Source organism: Mesoplodon mirus, assembly GCF_964341445.2.
Source record: "Mesoplodon mirus genome assembly, chromosome: 1".
NCBI classification, from domain to species: Eukaryota; Metazoa; Chordata; class Mammalia; order Artiodactyla; family Ziphiidae; genus Mesoplodon; species Mesoplodon mirus.
In genome coordinates, this window is record NC_138976.1 from 130153053 (window position 1) to 130171693 (window position 18641).

Below are 18641 nucleotides of genomic sequence, written 5' to 3' on the forward strand. Positions count from 1 at the left end.
TAAAGTGGACCATTTCCTAGCTCCTAAAGTTTACCAACACTGACACAAGAGGAAATCATTTAAGGTCATCATGTCTGCCCTTGGCATTCTCGGAACGCCCTGGCCTCAGAATGCAGCCTCTGTAGTCCATGGTAACCTGCGGAGAGGGGGCGGGGCTGAGGGAGGTTGGAACACTGCCCTCACTGAGGGAGTGGGTGTGGCCATCTCTGCTGTGACTGAACAAAGGGCAGGGAAGCAGGGGGCCCAGGGCAGGGCCCTCAGAGCCCGGCAGGCCCAGTGGAGTGTCACAAGCTTTTAGGCCCAGGCCAAAGGGCGCCTTCTTTGTCTGCACAGCTGCCCAAACTCTCACCTTTCCACTCAGGCCGCCCTCTTACTTGAAGTGTGTGTGGAACGTGTCTGTGCAGTATACCGCGCTGCACAGCTAAGCATAGGTCTGGGCATCGTAGCTTCCTGACAGGTGACCGAAGTTTGCAGGCAGATGGGTCCCTGGGACACACGCGGATGGGCTCCTGCCCGGGTCACAGGCCGCCCACTGCCCCTGCCCCAGATCGGGGGCCGCAAAGCAGCCCTGTCTGAGTCCCCTGCCTCTAGAGGGAGTATTGGACCAACACTTGTAGAAAACGGGGTCCTTGCGGGCCACTCATTGGAGGGACACAAATAAATCTTTGCCGACTTTCTGCTGAAACTTACGAGCGTTCACACCTAAGCCTCTTACAAGATCAGCTGTTTAGCTAAACATGAGCTCATGATCTAAATTTACACAATATTGAAGAAAGCAGCTACAAGGGGAGACAATCAGCCAAAACCATCAATACCAGAATTAGATTCCCAAGGCCATCCATCAGATGTAGGAATAATCGGGTGCAAGGCAGAAAATATACATAAAACTGGAACTGAAACAAGGCACAAGGATGTTTTCAAAGACTGGCAGGATCTCTAAAACATTTTTCAAGGACATGTCATTGATAAAGCTAAATACTCCAAGGTTGTGTAATACAACAGATTAATCATTGAGAAGAGTGAAATTATGCTGTTTTGAAAACTATGGCAGGTCAGATTTTCTGCCTAATTATATAAGAAGATTTCTCTAAAAAATACACATTATTTCAAAGACTTATTGGCTGTGAAATAAGTTAAGGGTATTTCAAATGGCTTGTCTGCAAAGAAAGGTGAGAGGTAGGGAATCACAGAAAGTCGAGGGGAAAATAGGTCAATATATACATTGCTGTATGGTGAACTAAGCCTTAGGCCAGCAACAATGGAGAGGACCTGACCCTTAGACACGTACAAGTAAGCTGGAATCTTCAAAAGTTCAAATCTTTATAAGTAAAAAGATTTATTAAAATGAATAACCAAGTGTTTTAATTGACATCAGAAGATGAAAACAATAAACCCTGAGAACATAGAGAAAAGATAAATAAAGTTATGAGCAGAACTTAATACAACAGAAAACGTATAAAATTGAGGTGATTTAGTAAGTCCAAAGAATCTTCTTTGAAAAGAATTAAAAGACACACTTTGATTAAGGAAAACCAAAACATAAGTAAAGAATATACAGAAAGAGTCAGGACAATGTTAGAGCAGAGAATATATGAAATGCCAGTAAATTTGAACATTTCTGTAAAGTGGACCATTTCCTAGCTCCTAAAGTTTACCAACACTGACACAAGAGGAAATCATTTAAGGTCATCATGTCTGCCCTTGGCATTCTCGGAACGCCCTGGCCTCAGAATGCAGCCTCTGTAGTCCATGGTAACCTGCGGAGAGGGGGCGGGGCTGAGGGAGGTTGGAACACTGCCCTCACTGAGGGAGTGGGTGTGGCCATCTCTGCTGTGACTGAACAAAGGGCAGGGAAGCAGGGGGCCCAGGGCAGGGCCCTCAGAGCCCGGCAGGCCCAGTGGAGTGTCACAAGCTTTTAGGCCCAGGCCAAAGGGCGCCTTCTTTGTCTGCACAGCTGCCCAAACTCTCACCTTTCCACTCAGGCCGCCCTCTTACTTGAAGTGTGTGTGGAACGTGTCCGTGCAGTATACCGCGCTGCACAGCTAAGCATAGGTCTGGGCATCGTAGCTTCCTGCCAGGTGACCGAAGTTTGCAGGCAGATGGGTCCCTGGGACACACGCGGATGGGCTCCTGCCCGGGTCACAGGCCGCCCACTGCCCCTGCCCCAGATCGGGGGCCGCAAAGCAGCCCTGTCTGAGTCCCCTGCCTCTAGAGGGAGTATTGGACCAACACTTGTAGAAAACGGGGTCCTTGCGGGCCACTCATTGGAGGGACACAAATAAATCTTTGCCGACTTTCTGCTGAAACTTACGAGCGTTCACACCTAAGCCTCTTACAAGGTCAGCTGTTTAGCTAAACATGAGCTCATGATCTAAATTTACACAATATTGAAGAAAGCAGCTACAAGGGGAGACAATCAGCCAAAACCATCAATACCAGAATTAGATTCCCAAGGCCATCCATCAGATGTAGGAATAATCGGGTGCAAGGCAGAAAATATACATAAAACTGGAACTGAAACAAGGCACAAGGATGTTTTCAAAGACTGGCAGGATCTCTAAAACATTTTTCAAGGACATGTCATTGATAAAGCTAAATACTCCAAGGTTGTGTAATACAACAGATTAATCATTGAGAAGAGTGAAATTATGCTGTTTTGAAAACTATGGCAGGTCAGATTTTCTGCCTAATTATATAAGAAGATTTCTCTAAAAAATACACATTATTTCAAAGACTTATTGGCTGTGAAATAAGTTAAGGGTATTTCAAATGGCTTGTCTGCAAAGAAAGGTGAGAGGTAGGGAATCACAGAAAGTCGAGGGGAAAATAGATCAATATATACATTGCTGTATGGTGAACTAAGCCTTAGGCCAGCAACAATGGAGAGGACCTGACCCTTAGACACGTACAAGTAAGCTGGAATCTTCAAAAGTTCAAATCTTTATAAGTAAAAAGATTTATTAAAATGAATAACCAAGTGTTTTAATTGACATCAGAAGATGAAAACAATAAACCCTGAGAACATAGAGAAAAGATAAATAAAGTTATGAGCAGAACTTAATACAACAGAAAACGTATAAAATTGAGGTGATTTAGTAAGTCCAAAGAATCTTCTTTGAAAAGAATTAAAAGACACACTTTGATTAAGGAAAACCAAAACATAAGTAAAGAATATACAGAAAGAGTCAGGACAATGTTAGAGCAGAGAATATATGAAATGCCAGTAAATTTGAACGTTTCTGTAAAGTGGACCATTTACTAGCTCCTAAAGTTTACCAACACTGACACAAGAGGAAATCATTTAAGGTCATCATGTCTGCCCTTGGCATTCTCGGAATGCCCTGGCCTCAGAATGCAGCCTCTGTAGTCCATGGTAACCTGCGGAGAGGGGGCGGGGCTGAGGGAGGTTGGAACACTGCCCTCACTGAGGGAGTGGGTGTGGCCATCTCTGCTGTGACTGAACAAAGGGCAGGGAAGCAGGGGGCCCAGGGCAGGGCCCTCAGAGCCCGGCAGGCCCAGTGGAGTGTCACAAGATTTTAGGCCCAGGCCAAAGGGCGCCTTCTTTGTCTGCACAGCTGCCCAAACTCTCACCTTTCCACTCAGGCCGCCCTCTTACTTGAAGTGTGTGTGGAACGTGTCCGCGCAGTACACCGCGCTGCACAGCTAAGCATAGTTCTGGGCATCCTAGCTTCCTGCAAGGTGACCGAAGTTCGCAGGCAGATGGGACCCTGGGACACACGCGGAGGGGCTCCTGCCCGGGTCACACTCCGCCCACTGCCCCTGCCCCAGATCGGGGGCCGCAAAGCAACCCTGTCTGAGTCCCCTGCCTCTAGAGGGAGTATTGGACCAACACTTGTAGAAAACGGGGTCCTTGCGGGCCACTCATTGGAGGGACACAAATAAATCTTTGCCGACTTTCTGCTGAAACTTACGAGCGTTCACACCTAAGCCTCTTACAAGGTCAGCTGTTTAGCTAAACATGAGCTCATGATCTAAATTTACACAATATTGAAGAAAGCAGCTACAAGGGGAGACAATCAGCCAAAACCATCAATACCAGAATTAGATTCCCAAGGCCATCCATCAGATGTAGGAATAATCGGGTGCAAGGCAGAAAATATACATAAAACTGGAACTGAAACAAGGCACAAGGATGTTTTCAAAGACTGGTAGGATCTCTAAAACATTTTTCAAGGACATGTCATTGATAAAGCTAAATACTCCAAGGTTGTGTAATACAACAGATTAATCATTGAGAAGAGTGAAATTATGCTGTTTTGAAAACTATGGCAGGTCAGATTTTCTGCCTAATTATATAAGAAGATTTCTCTAAAAAATACACATTATTTCAAAGACTTATTGGCTGTGAAATAAGTTAAGGGTATTTCAAATGGCTTGTCTGCAAAGAAAGGTGAGATGTAGGGAATCACAGAAAGTCGAGGGGAAAATAGGTCAATATATACATTGCTGTATGGTGAACTAAGCCTTAGGCCAGCAACAATGGAGAGGACCTGACCCTTAGACACGTACAAGTAAGCTGGAATCTTCAAAAGTTCAAATCTTTATAAGTAAAAAGATTTATTAAAATGAATAACCAAGTGTTTTAATTGACATCAGAAGATGAAAACAATAAACCCTGAGAACATAGAGAAAAGATAAATAAAGATATGAGCAGAACTTAATACAACAGAAAACGTATAAAATTGAGGTGATTTAGTAAGTCCAAAGAATCTTCTTTGAAAAGAATTAAAAGACACACTTTGATTAAGGAAAACCAAAACATAAGTAAAGAATATACAGAAAGAGTCAGGACAATGTTAGAGCAGAGAATATATGAAATGCCAGTAAATTTGAACATTTCTGTCAAGTGGACCATTTCCTAGCTCCTAAAGTTTACCAACACTGACACAAGAGGAAATCATTTAAGGTCATCATGTCTGCCCTTGGCATTCTCGGAACGCCCTGGCCTCAGAATGCAGCCTCTGTAGTCCATGGTAACCTGCGGAGAGGGGGCGGGGCTGAGGGAGGTTGGAACACTGCCCTCACTGAGGGAGTGGGTGTGGCCATCTCTGCTGTGACTGAACAAAGGGCAGGGAAGCAGGGGGCCCAGGGCAGGGCCCTCAGAGCCCGGCAGGCCCAGTGGAGTGTCACAAGCTTTTAGGCCCAGGCCAAAGGGCGCCTTCTTTGTCTGCACAGCTGCCCAAACTCTCACCTTTCCACTCAGGCCGCCCTCTTACTTGAAGTGTGTGTGGAACGTGTCCGTGCAGTATACCGCGCTGCACAGCTAAGCATAGGTCTGGGCATCGTAGCTTCCTGCCAGGTGACCGAAGTTTGCAGGCAGACGGGTCCCTGGGACACACGCGGATGGGCTCCTGCCCGGGTCACAGGCCGCCCACTGCCCCTGCCCCAGATCGGGGGCCGCAAAGCAGCCCTGTCTGAGTCCCCTGCCTCTAGAGGGAGTATTGGACCAACACTTGTAGAAAACGGTGTCCTTGCGGGCCACTCATTGGAGGGATACAAATAAATCTTTGCCGACTTTCTGCTGAAACTTACGAGCGTTCACACCTAAGCCTCTTACAAGGTCAGCTGTTTAGCTAAACATGAGCTCATGATCTAAATTTACACAATATTGAAGAAAGCAGCTACAAGGGGAGACAATCAGCCAAAACCATCAATACCAGAATTAGATTCCCAAGGCCATCCATCAGATGTAGGAATAATCGTGTGCAAGGCAGAAAATATACATAAAACTGGAACTGAAACAAGGCACAAGGATGTTTTCAAAGACTGGCAGGATCTCTAAAACATTTTTCAAGGACATGTCATTGATAAAGCTAAATACTCCAAGGTTGTGTAAAGAACAGATTAATCATTGAGAAGAGTGAAATTATGCTGTTTTGAAAACTATGGCAGGTCAGATTTTCTGCCTAATTCTATAAGAAGATTTCTCTAAAAAATACACATTATTTCAAAGACTTATTGGCTGTGAAATAAGTTAAGGGTATTTCAAATGGCTTGTCTGCAAAGAAAGGTGAGATGTAGGGAATCACAGAAAGTCGAGGGGAAAATAGGTCAATATATACATTGCTGTATGGTGAACTAAGCCTTAGGCCAGCAACAATGGAGAGGACCTGACCCTTAGACACGTACAAGTAAGCTGGAATCTTCAAAAGTTCAAATCTTTATAAGTAAAAAGATTTATTAAAATGAATAACCAAGTGTTTTAATTGACATCAGAAGATGAAAACAATAAACCCTGAGAACATAGAGAAAAGATAAATAAAGATATGAGCAGAACTTAATACAACAGAAAACGTATAAAATTGAGGTGATTTAGTAAGTCCAAAGAATCTTCTTTGAAAAGATTTAAAAGACACACTTTGATTAAGGAATACAAAAACATAAGTAAAGAATATACAGAAAGAGTCAGGACAATGTTAGAGCAGAGAATATATGAAATGCCAGTAAATTTGAACATTTCTGTAAGGTGGACCATTTCCTAGCTCCTAAAGTTTACCAACTCTGACACAAGAGGAAATCATTTAAGGTCATCATGTCTGCCCTTGGCATTCTCGGAACGCCCTGGCCTCAGAATGCAGCCTCTGTGGTCCATGGTAACCTGCAGAGAGGGGGCGGGGCTGAGGGAGGTTGGAACACTGCCCTCACTGAGGGAGTGGGTGTGGCCATCTCTGCTGTGACTGAACAAAGGGCAGGGGAGCAGGGGGCCCAGGGCAGGGCCCTCAGAGCCCGGCAGGCCCAGTGGAGTGTCACAAGTTTTTAGGCCCAGGCCAAAGGGCGCCTTCTTTGTCTGCACAGCTGCCCAAACTCTCACCTTTCCACTCAGGCCGCCCTCTTACTTGAAGTGTGTGTGGAACGTGTCCGCGCAGTACACCGCGCTGCACAGCTAAGCATAGTTCTGGGCATCCTAGCTTCCTGCAAGGTGACCGAAGTTCGCAGGCAGATGGGACCCTGGGACACACGCGGAGGGGCTCCTGCCCGGGTCACACTCCGCCCACTGCCCCTGCCCCAGATCGGGGGCCGCAAAGCAACCCTGTCTGAGTCCCCTGCATCTAGAGGGAGTATTGGACCAACACTTGTAGAAAACGGGGTCCTTGCGGGCCACTCATTGGAGGGACACAAATAAATCTTTGCCGACTTTCTGCTGAAACTTACGAGCGTTCACACCTAAGCCTCTTACAAGGTCAGCTGTTTAGCTAAACATGAGCTCATGATCTAAATTTACACAATATTGAAGAAAGCAGCTACAAGGGGAGACAATCAGCCAAAACCATCAATACCAGAATTAGATTCCCAAGGCCATCCATCAGATGTAGGAATAATCGGGTGCAAGGCAGAAAATATACATGAAACTGGAACTGAAACAAGGCACAAGGATGTTTTCAAAGACTGGTAGGATCTCTAAAACATTTTTCAAGGACATGTCATTGATAAAGCTAAATACTCCAAGGTTGTGTAATACAACAGATTAATCATTGAGAAGAGTGAAATTATGCTGTTTTGAAAACTATGGCAGGTCAGATTTTCTGCCTAATTATATAAGAAGATTTCTCTAAAAAATACACATTATTTCAAAGACTTATTGGCTGTGAAATAAGTTAAGGGTATTTCAAATGGCTTGTCTGCAAAGAAAGGTGAGATGTAGGGAATCACAGAAAGTCGAGGGGAAAATAGGTCAATATATACATTGCTGTATGGTGAACTAAGCCTTAGGCCAGCAACAATGGAGAGGACCTGACCCTTAGACACGTACAAGTAAGCTGGAATCTTCAAAAGTTCAAATCTTTATAAGTAAAAAGATTTATTAAAATGAATAACCAAGTGTTTTAATTGACATCAGAAGATGAAAACAATAAACCCTGAGAACATAGAGAAAAGATAAATAAAGATATGAGCAGAACTTAATACAACAGAAAACGTATAAAATTGAGGTGATTTAGTAAGTCCAAAGAATCTTCTTTGAAAAGAATTAAAAGACACACTTTGATTAAGGAAAACCAAAACATAAGTAAAGAATATACAGAAAGAGTCAGGACAATGTTAGAGCAGAGAATATATGAAATGCCAGTAAATTTGAACATTTCTGTCAAGTGGACCATTTCCTAGCTCCTAAAGTTTACCAACACTGACACAAGAGGAAATCATTTAAGGTCATCATGTCTGCCCTTGGCATTCTCGGAACGCCCTGGCCTCAGAATGCAGCCTCTGTAGTCCATGGTAACCTGCGGAGAGGGGGCGGGGCTGAGGGAGGTTGGAACACTGCCCTCACTGAGGGAGTGGGTGTGGCCATCTCTGCTGTGACTGAACAAAGGGCAGGGAAGCAGGGGGCCCAGGGCAGGGCCCTCAGAGCCCGGCAGGCCCAGTGGAGTGTCACAAGCTTTTAGGCCCAGGCCAAAGGGCGCCTTCTTTGTCTGCACAGCTGCCCAAACTCTCACCTTTCCACTCAGGCCGCCCTCTTACTTGAAGTGTGTGTGGAACGTGTCCGTGCAGTATACCGCGCTGCACAGCTAAGCATAGGTCTGGGCATCGTAGCTTCCTGCCAGGTGACCGAAGTTTGCAGGCAGACGGGTCCCTGGGACACACGCGGATGGGCTCCTGCCCGGGTCACAGGCCGCCCACTGCCCCTGCCCCAGATCGGGGGCCGCAAAGCAGCCCTGTCTGAGTCCCCTGCCTCTAGAGGGAGTATTGGACCAACACTTGTAGAAAACGGTGTCCTTGCGGGCCACTCATTGGAGGGATACAAATAAATCTTTGCCGACTTTCTGCTGAAACTTACGAGCGTTCACACCTAAGCCTCTTACAAGGTCAGCTGTTTAGCTAAACATGAGCTCATGATCTAAATTTACACAATATTGAAGAAAGCAGCTACAAGGGGAGACAATCAGCCAAAACCATCAATACCAGAATTAGATTCCCAAGGCCATCCATCAGATGTAGGAATAATCAGGTGCAAGGCAGAAAATATACATAAAACTGGAACTGAAACAAGGCACAAGGATGTTTTCAAAGACTGGCAGGATCTCTAAAACATTTTTCAAGGACATGTCATTGATAAAGCTAAATACTCCAAGGTTGTGTAATACAACAGATTAATCATTGAGAAGAGTGAAATTATGCTGTTTTGAAAACTATGGCAGGTCAGATTTTCTGCCTAATTCTATAAGAAGATTTCTCTAAAAAATACACATTATTTCAAAGACTTATTGGCTGTGAAATAAGTTAAGGGTATTTCAAATGGCTTGTCTGCAAAGAAAGGTGAGATGTAGGGAATCACAGAAAGTCGAGGGGAAAATAGGTCAATATATACATTGCTGTATGGTGAACTAAGCCTTAGGCCAGCAACAATGGAGAGGACCTGACCCTTAGACACGTACAAGTAAGCTGGAATCTTCAAAAGTTCAAATCTTTATAAGTAAAAAGATTTATTAAAATGAATAACCAAGTGTTTTAATTGACATCAGAAGATGAAAACAATAAACCCTGAGAACATAGAGAAAAGATAAATAAAGTTATGAGCAGAACTTAATACAACAGAAAACGTATAAAATTGAGGTGATTTAGTAAGTCCAAAGAATCTTCTTTGAAAAGAATTAAAAGACACACTTTGATTAAGGAAAACCAAAACATAAGTAAAGAATATACAGAAAGAGTCAGGACAATGTTAGAGCAGAGAATATATGAAATGCCAGTAAATTTGAACATTTCTGTAAAGTGGACCATTTCCTAGCTCCTAAAGTTTACCAACACTGACACAAGAGGAAATCATTTAAGGTCATCATGTCTGCCCTTGGCATTCTCGGAACGCCCTGGCCTCAGAATGCAGCCTCTGTGGTCCATGGTAACCTGCAGAGAGGGGGCGGGGCTGAGGGAGGTTGGAACACTGCCCTCACTGAGGGAGTGGGTGTGGCCATCTCTGCTGTTACTGAACAAAGGGCAGGGGAGCAGGGGGCCCAGGGCAGGGCCCTCAGAGCCCGGCAGGCCCAGTGGAGTGTCACAAGTTTTTAGGCCCAGGCCAAAGGGCGCCTTCTTTGTCTGCACAGCTGCCCAAACTCTCACCTTTCCACTCAGGCCGCCCTCTTACTTGAAGTGTGTGTGGAACGTGTCCGCGCAGTACACCGCGCTGCACAGCTAAGCATAGTTCTGGGCATCCTAGCTTCCTGCAAGGTGACCGAAGTTCGCAGGCAGATGGGACCCTGGGACACACGCGGAGGGGCTCCTGCCCGGGTCACACTCCGCCCACTGCCCCTGCCCCAGATCGGGGGCCGCAAAGCAGCCCTGTCTTAGTCCCCTGCCTCTAGAGGGAGTATTGGACCAACACTTGTAGAAAACGGGGTCCTTGCGGGCCACTCATTGGAGGGACACAAATAAATCTTTGCCGACTTTCTGCTGAAACTTACGAGCGTTCACACCTAAGCCTCTTACAAGGTCAGCTGTTTAGCTAAACATGAGCTCATGATCTAAATTTACACAATATTGAAGAAAGCAGCTACAAGGGGAGACAATCAGCCAAAACCATCAATACCAGAATTAGATTCCCAAGGCCATCCATCAGATGTAGGAATAATCGGGTGCAAGGCAGAAAATATACATAAAACTGGAACTGAAACAAGGCACAAGGATGTTTTCAAAGACTGGTAGGATCTCTAAAACATTTTTCAAGGACATGTCATTGATAAAGCTAAATACTCCAAGGTTGTGTAATACAACAGATTAATCATTGAGAAGAGTGAAATTATGCTGTTTTGAAAACTATGGCAGGTCAGATTTTCTGCCTAATTATATAAGAAGATTTCTCTAAAAAATACACATTATTTCAAAGACTTATTGGCTGTGAAATAAGTTAAGGGTATTTCCAATGGCTTGTCTGCAAAGAAAGGTGAGATGTAGGGAATCACAGAAAGTCGAGGGGAAAATAGGTCAATATATACATTGCTGTATGGTGAACTAAGCCTTAGGCCAGCAACAATGGAGAGGACCTGACCCTTAGACACGTACAAGTAAGCTGGAATCTTCAAAAGTTCAAATCTTTATAAGTAAAAAGATTTATTAAAATGAATAACCAAGTGTTTTAATTGACATCAGAAGATGAAAACAATAAACCCTGAGAACATAGAGAAAAGATAAATAAAGTTATGAGCAGAACTTAATACAACAGAAAACGTATAAAATTGAGGTGATTTAGTAAGTCCAAAGAATCTTCTTTGAAAAGAATTAAAAGACACACTTTGATTAAGGAAAACCAAAACATAAGTAAAGAATATACAGAAAGAGTCAGGACAATGTTAGAGCAGAGAATATATGAAATGCCAGTAAATTTGAACATTTCTGTAAAGTGGACCATTTCCTAGCTCCTAAAGTTTACCAACACTGACACAAGAGGAAATCATTTAAGGTCATCATGTCTGCCCTTGGCATTCTCGGAACGCCCTGGCCTCAGAATGCAGCCTCTGTAGTCCATGGTAACCTGCGGAGAGGGGGCGGGGCTGAGGGAGGTTGGAACACTGCCCTCACTGAGGGAGTGGGTGTGGCCATCTCTGCTGTGACTGAACAAAGGGCAGGGAAGCAGGGGGCCCAGGGCAGGGCCCTCAGAGCCCGGCAGGCCCAGTGGAGTGTCACAAGCTTTTAGGCCCAGGCCAAAGGGCGCCTTCTTTGTCTGCACAGCTGCCCAAACTCTCACCTTTCCACTCAGGCCGCCCTCTTACTTGAAGTGTGTGTGGAACGTGTCCGTGCAGTATACCGCGCTGCACAGCTAAGCATAGGTCTGGGAATCGTAGCTTCCTGCCAGGTGACCGAAGTTTGCAGGCAGATGGGTCCCTGGGACACACGCGGATGGGCTCCTGCCCGGGTCACAGGCCGCCCACTGCCCCTGCCCCAGATCGGGGGCCGCAAAGCAGCCCTGTCTGAGTCCCCTGCCTCTAGAGGGAGTATTGGACCAACACTTGTAGAAAACGGGGTCCTTGCGGGCCACTCATTGGAGGGACACAAATAAATCTTTGCCGACTTTCTGCTGAAACTTACGAGCGTTCACACCTAAGCCTCTTACAAGGTCAGCTGTTTAGCTAAACATGAGCTCATGATCTAAATTTACACAATATTGAAGAAAGCAGCTACAAGGGGAGACAATCAGCCAAAACCATCAATACCAGAATTAGATTCCCAAGGCCATCCATCAGATGTAGGAATAATCGGGTGCAAGGCAGCAAATATACATAAAACTGGAACTGAAACAAGGCACAAGGATGTTTTCAAAGACTGGCAGGATCTCTAAAACATTTTTCAAGGACATGTCATTGATAAAGCTAAATACTCCAAGGTTGTGTAATACAACAGATTAATCATTGAGAAGAGTGAAATTATGCTGTTTTGAAAACTATGGCAGGTCAGATTTTCTGCCTAATTATATAAGAAGATTTCTCTAAAAAATACACATTATTTCAAAGACTTATTGGCTGTGAAATAAGTTAAGGGTATTTCAAATGGCTTGTCTGCAAAGAAAGGTGAGAGGTAGGGAATCACAGAAAGTCGAGGGGAAAATAGGTCAATATATACATTGCTGTATGGTGAACTAAGCCTTAGGCCAGCAACAATGGAGAGGACCTGACCCTTAGACACGTACAAGTAAGCTGGAATCTTCAAAAGTTCAAATCTTTATAAGTAAAAAGATTTATTAAAATGAATAACCAAGTGTTTTAATTGACATCAGAAGATGAAAACAATAAACCCTGAGAACATAGGGAAAAGATAAATAAAGTTATGAGCAGAACTTAATACAACAGAAAACGTATAAAATTGAGGTGATTTAGTAAGTCCAAAGAATCTTCTTTGAAAAGAATTAAAAGACACACTTTGATTAAGGAAAACCAAAACATAAGTAAAGAATATACAGAAAGAGTCAGGACAATGTTAGAGCAGAGAATATATGAAATGCCAGTAAATTTGAACGTTTCTGTCAAGTGGACCATTTCCTAGCTCCTAAAGTTTACCAACACTGACAGAAGAGGAAATCATTTAAGGTCATCATGTCTGCCCTTGGCATTCTCGGAACGCCCTGGCCTCAGAATGCAGCCTCTGTAGTCCATGGTAACCTGCGGAGAGGGGGCGGGGCTGAGGGAGGTTGGAACACTGCCCTCACTGAGGGAGTGGGTGTGGCCATCTCTGCTGTGACTGAACAAAGGGCAGGGAAGCAGGGGGCCCAGGGCAGGGCCCTCAGAGCCCGGCAGGCCCAGTGGAGTGTCACAAGTTTTTAGGCCCAGGCCAAAGGGCGCCTTCTTTGTCTGCACAGCTGCCCAAACTCTCACCTTTCCACTCAGGCCGCCCTCTTACTTGAAGTGTGTGTGGAACGTGTCCGCGCAGTACACCGCGCTGCACAGCTAAGCATAGTTCTGGGAATCGCAGCTTCCTGCAAGGTGACCGTAGTTCGCAGGCAGATGGGTCCCTGGGACACACGCGGAGGGGCTCCTGCCCGGGTCACACACCGACCATTGCCCCTGCCCCAGATCGGGGGCCGCAAAGCAGCCCTGTCTGAGTCCCCTGCCTCTAGAGGGAGTATTGGACCAACACTTGTAGAAAACGGGGTCCTTGCGGGCCACTCGTTGGAGGGACACAAATAAATCTTTGCCGACTTTTTGCTGAAACTTACGAGCGTTCATACCTAAGCCTCTTACAAGGTCAGCTGTTTAGCTAAACATGAGCTCATGATCTAAATTTACACAATAATGAAGAAAGCAGCTACAAGGGGAGACAATCAGCCAAAACCATCAATACCAGAATTAGATTCCCAAGGCCATCCATCAGATGAAGGAATAATCGGGTGCAAGGCAGAAAATATACATAAAACTGGAACTGAAACAAGGCACAAGGATGTTTTCAAAGACTGGTAGGATCTCTAACACATTTTTCAAGGACATGTCATTGATAAAGCTAAATACTCCAAGGTTGTGTAATACAACAGATTAATCATTGAGAAGAGTGAAATTATGCTGTTTTGAAAACTATGGCAGGTCAGATTTTCTGCCTAATTATAGAAGAAGATTTCTCTAAAAAATACACATTATTTCAAAGACTTATTGGCTGTGAAATAAGTTAAGGGTATTTCAAATGGCTTGTCTGCAAAGAAAGGTGAGATGTAGGGAATCACAGAAAGTCGAGGGGAAAATAGGTCAATATATACATTGCTGTATGGTGAACTAAGCCTTAGGCCAGCAACAATGGAGAGGACCTGACCCTTAGACACTTACAAGTAAGCTGGAATCTTCAAAAGTTCAAATCTTTATAAGTAAAAAGATTTATTAAAATGAATAACCAAGTGTTTTAATTGACATCAGAAGATGAAAACAATAAACACTGAGAACATAGAGAACAGATAAATAAAGATATGAGCAGAACTTAATACAACAGAAAACGTATAAAATTCAGGTGATTTAGTAAGTCCAAAGAATTTTCTTTGAAAAGATTTAAAAGACACACTTTGATTAAGGAAAACCAAAACATAAGTAAAGAATATACAGAAAGAGTCAGGACAATGTTAGAACAGAGAATATATTAAATGCCAGTAAATTTGAACATTTCTGTAAAGTGGACCATTTCCTAGCTCCTAAAGTTTACCAACACTGACAAAAGAGGAAATCATTTAAGGTCATCATGTCTGCCCTTGGCATTCTCGGAATGCCCTGGCCTCAGAATGCAGCCTCTGTAGTACATGGTAACCTGCGGAGAGGGGTCGGGTCTGAGGCAGTTTGGAACACTGCCCTCACTGAGGGAGTGGGTGTGGCCATCTCTGCTGTGACTGAACAAAGGGCAGGGGAGCAGGGGGCCCAGGGCAGGGCCCTCAGAGCCCGGCAGGCCCAGTGGAGTGTCACAAGTTTTTAGGCCCAGGCCAAAGTGCGCCTTCTTTGTCTGCACAGCTGCACCAACTCTCACCTTTCCACTCAGGCCGCCCTCTTACTTGAAGTGTGTGTGGAACGTGTCCGCGCAGTACACCGCGCTGCACTGCTAAGCATAGTTCTGGGCATCGTAGCTTCCTGCCTGTTGATCGAAGTTTGCAGGCAGATGGGTCCCTGGGACACACGCGGAGGGGCTTCTGCCCGGGTCACAGGCCGCCCACTGCCCCTGCCCCAGATAGGGGGCCGCAAAGCAGCCCTGTCTGAGTCCCGTACCTCTAGAGGGAGTATTGGACCAACACTTGTAGAAAACGGGGTCCTTGCGGGCCACTCATTGGAGGGACACTAATAAATCTTTGCTGACTTTCTGCTGAAACTTACGAGCGTTCACACCTAAGCCTCTTACAAGGTCAGCTGTTTAGCTAAACATGAGCTCATGATCTAAATTTACACAATATTGAAGAAAGCAGCTACAAGGGGAGACAATCAGCCAAAACCATCAATACCAGAATTAGATTCCCAAGCCCATCCATCAGATGAAGGAATAATCGGGTGCAAGGCAGAAAATATACATAAAACGGGAACTGAAACAAGGCACAAGTATATTTTCAAAGACTGGTAGGATCTCTAAAACATTTTTCAAGGACATGTCATTGATAAAGCTAAATACTACAAGGTTGTGTAATACAACAGATTAATCATTGAGAAGAGTGAAATTATGCTGTTTTGAAAACTATGGCAGTTCAGATTTTCTGCCTAATTATATAAGAAGATTTCTCTAAAAAATACACATTATTTCAAAGACTTATTGGCTGTGAAATAAGTTAAGAGTATTTCAAATGGCTTGTCTGCAAAGAAAGGTGAGATGTAGGGAATCACAGAAAGTCGAGGGGAAAATAGGTCAATATATACATTGCTATATGGTGAACTAAGCCTTAGGCCAGCAACAATGGAGAGGACCTGACCCTTAGACACGTACAAATAAGCTGGAATCTTCAAAAGTTCAAATCTTTATAAGTGAAAAGATTTATTAAAATGAATAACCAAGTGTTTTAATTGACATCAGAAGATGAAAACAATAAACCCTGAGAACATAGAAAAAAGATAAATAAAGATATGAGCAGAACTTAATACAACAGAAAACGTATAATATTCAGGTGATTTAGTAAGTCCAAAGAATCTTCTTTGAAAAGAATTAAAAGACACACTTTGATTAAGGAAAACCAAAACATAAGTAAAGAATATACAGAAAGAGTCAGGACAATGTTAGAGCAGAGAATATATGAAATGCCAGTAAATTTGAACATTTCTGTAAAGTGGACCATTTCCTAGCTCCAAAAGTTTACCAACACTGACACAAGAGGAAATCATTTAATGTCATCATGTCTGCCCTTGGCATTCTCGGAACGCCCTGGCCTCAGAATGCAGCCTCTGTAGTCCATGGTAACCTGTGGAGAGGGGGCGGGGCTGAGAGAGGTTGGAACACTGCCCTCACTGAGGGAGTGGGTGTGGCCATCTCTGCTGTGACTGAACAAAGGGCAGGGGAGCAGTGGGCCCAGGGCAGGGCCCTCAAAGCCCGGCAGGCCCAGTGGAGTGTCACAAGCTTTTAGGCCCAGGCCAAAGGGCGTCTACTTTGTCTGCACAGCTGCCCAAACTCTCACCTTTCCACTCAGGCCGCCCTCTTAATTGAAGTGTGTGTGGAACGTGTTTGCACAGTACACCGCGCTGCACAGCTAAGCATAGTTCCGGGCATCGTAACTTCCTGCCAGGTGACCGAAGTTTGCAGGCAGATGGGTCCCTGGGACACACGCGGAGGGGCTCCTGCCCGGGTCACAGGCCGCCCACTGCCCCTGCCCCAGATCGGGGGACGCAAACCAGCCCTGTCTGAGTCCCCTGCCTCTAGAGGGAGTATTGGACCAACACTTGTAGAAAACGGGGTCCTTGCGGGCCACTCGTTGGAGGGACACAAATAAATCTTTGCCGACTTTTTGCTGAAACTTACGAGCGTTCATACCTAAGCCTCTTACAAGGTCAGCTGTTTAGCTAAACATGAGCTCATGATCTAAATTTACACAATAATGAAGAAAGCAGCTACAAGGGGAGACAATCAGCCAAAACCATCAATACCAGAATTAGATTCCCAAGGCCATCCATCAGATGAAGGAATAATCGGGTGCAAGGCAGAAAATATACATAAAACTGGAACTGAAACAAGGCACAAGGATGTTTTAGAAGACTGGTAGGATCTCTAAAACATTTTTCAAGGACATGTCATTGATAAAGCTAAATACTCCAAGGTTGTGTAATACAACAGGTTAATCATTGAGAAGAGTGAAATTATGCTGTTTTGAAAACTATGGCAGGTCAGATTTTCTGCCTAATTATATAAGAAGATTTCTCTAAAAAATACACATTATTTCAAAGACTTATTGGCTGTGAAATAAGTTAAGTGTATTTCAAATGGCTTGTCTGCAAAGAAAGGTGAGATGTAGGGAATCACAGAAAGTCGAGGGGAAAATAGGTCAATATATACATTGCTGTATGGTGAACTAAGCCTTAGGCCAGCAACAATGGAGAGGACCTGACCCTTAGACACGTACAAGTAAGCTGGAATCTTCAAAAGTTCAAATCTTTATAAGTAAAAAGATTTATTAAAATGAATAACCAAGTGTTTTAATTGACATCAGAAGATGAAAACAATAAACCCTGAGAACATAGAAAAAAGATAAATAAAGATATGAGCAGAACTTAATACAACAGAAAACCTATAAAATTCAGGTGATTTAGTAAGTCCAAAGAATTTTCTTTGAAAAGATTTAAAAGACACACTTTGATTAAGGAAAACCAAAACATAAGTAAAGAATATACAGAAAGAGTCAGGACAATGTTAGAACAGAGAATATATGAAATGCCAGTAAATTTGAACATTTCTGTAAAGTGCACCATTTCCTAGCTCCTAAAGTTTACCAACAGTGACAAAAGAGGAAATCATTTAAGGTCATCATGTCTGCCCTTGGCATTCTCGGAACGCCCTGGCCTCAGAATGCAGCCTCTGTAGTCCATGGTAACCTGCGGAGAGGGGTCGGGTCTGAGGCAGGTTGGAACACTGCCCTCACTGAGCGAGTGGGTGTGGCCATCTCTGCTGTGACTGAACAAAGGGCAGGGGAGCAGGGGGCCCAGGGCAGGGCCCTCAGAGCCCGGCAGGCCCAGTGGAGTGTCACAAGATTTTAGGCCCAGGCCAAAGGGCGCATTCTTTGTCTGCACAGCTGCCCAAACTCTCACCTTTCCACTCAGGCCGCCCTCTTACTTGAAGTGTGTGTGGAACGTGTCCGCGCAGTACACCGCGCTGCACAGCTAAGCATAGTTCTGGGCATCGTAGCTTCCTGCCAGGTGACCGAAGTTTGCAGGCAGATGGGTCCCTGGGACACACGCGGAGGGGCTCCTGCCCGGGTCACAGGCCGCCCACAGCCCCTGCCCCAGATCGGGGGCCGCGAATCAGCCCTGTCTGAGTCCCCTGCCTCTAGAGGGAGTATTGGACCAACACTTGTAGAAAACGGGGTCCTTGCGGGCCACTCATTGGAGGGACACTAATAAATCTTTGCCGACTTTCTGCTGAAACTTATGAGCGTTCACACCTAAGCCTCTTACAAGGTCAGCTGTTTAGCTAAACATGAGCTCATGATCTAAATTTACACAATAATGAATAAAGCAGCTACAAGGGGAGACAATCAGCCAAAACCATCA